The sequence below is a fragment of the Echinococcus granulosus genome, assembly GCF_000524195.1.
Source record: "Echinococcus granulosus chromosome Unknown EG_S00232, whole genome shotgun sequence".
Taxonomy (NCBI): domain Eukaryota; kingdom Metazoa; phylum Platyhelminthes; class Cestoda; order Cyclophyllidea; family Taeniidae; genus Echinococcus; species Echinococcus granulosus.
In genome coordinates, this window is record NW_020170612.1 from 15775 (window position 1) to 17524 (window position 1750).

A 1750-nucleotide genomic window follows, 5' to 3' on the forward strand; every position below is an offset into this window, starting at 1 on the left:
AAGGCTGAAACAAATCTGTACTTATTTACAGACTAATTTAGTGTGGTGGGTTACACAACCTCATTAATAAGGCTCGCGCATTACATTTTTAAATTTTTGACGAATCGTTCTTCGCATCGCACAAAGTCCCTTAGCTTTATTTTACTTCCCGTTAACTGTAGCAGTATTGCCTCCAGTAAATGCATGACCAGAGAGTCACTGGGAGAGAACCATTCAAATGTTAGATCCTACAGGAGCAGTACAGTGTCGGTTTATCTCAAGAGATGTTAACATTCAACAGACGCTCAGACTACGCTGTGATTTGTCACCTGAATGTGAATGGTGACACGCCTTTGGGACAGATGAAAACTCCCGTCATCATCCATCCCACCGAGGTACACACAACTCAAGTATATAAACATAATTCCTGTTCAGCTGCTTCGTTGGTCCACGCATTGGCTGATGGCCTCGTTTTGTCTTAGCCTCAATATCTCTAATGTAGAGAGTCGCCTAAATATGTGGATATAGGCATGGTTTTGTGTCTGTGTTTCGACTGAAGGGACTCTCCGCAGTATCTGGCTTGCATTTAAATGCCGCCTGTTGCGTTGATGATACGTCAATGGTACGACTGCTGTGTGGTTAAGATTAGTTGACGGGTCTAAGAGAGTAGAGGCTTGGATCAGGTCAGACTTAAGTTGATTTGTTTTATTAAAGACACACTGATGGTTGCTTGCCTCATAAAGAAAAATATAGCATGTGATAACGTCAATCGTCCAAATCCATTCTAGTCGCTAATGAATACTAAATTGTAAATGATTTTATTCATTTAAAATTTAGGGTCTTCATTGTGACATTTACTTAGTTGACAAATTAGGGCCTCTTTTTCAGTGCTGTGAAAATAATCAGCCACAATATGACCTCGCATAGAAATTTAAAAGTCGTTTGAAAAAATAGCAGCAATGAAATTTTATTTTTACTATGCCGTGTAGTACCAGACTCAGTGGCTGTCTCTCTACGATCACTGACACCTCATTCATCCACTTCATTTCCATTGGCAGATTGTCTAATCTATAAGTAAATACAGCCATAAAAGGAAACTCTCTTTTTGACTAAAGGCCAACATTTCAACATTTCAAGACAGAAGCAAGTACTGCCATATTAAATGCGTGAAATTGACACGAAAATGAGAGCAGCTTGAGAGCTTTCATTACAGCATTTGCAACTACCAACCTCAACTTCAGTTTTATCCATTAGTTTGCCTCTTTTCCTAACTTATGCTATCGTCCTCCTCCTACTGCAACCAACTGACCCATCAGCATATCACCACGATCAAGAATGCATCCCTTTAAGAACAGACGTAATGTCTAAGGCTTAAAATAATGCATTTTTATTTTTACACTTCGATTCCACACCTGCAAATATTCTTTCTTGCCTTTTTACAACTCATCGCTTATAAATCTATTCTGCCCCAGACACCACTCATGCCACCAAGTTAGGGAACACTCTGATCATTACAATTAATGCACAGGTGATTCGGCAGTGCTGACAAAGACAGCTGAAATTTGGTTTGTACAACATATACAAGGAGGTAATACACTTGTATATTCTACACAGACCACCAACTCCTTGTCACTTCTAGCTCACTAATAGTGCTTACTATTGCAATAACGTCACCTCAAATATAACAACCCGCAGTACTCATATCGACCACAACTGTCTTCACTGATTTTGCTACTACGCTTTCCTCTCATTCCTTTCCTCCATTCCTTTT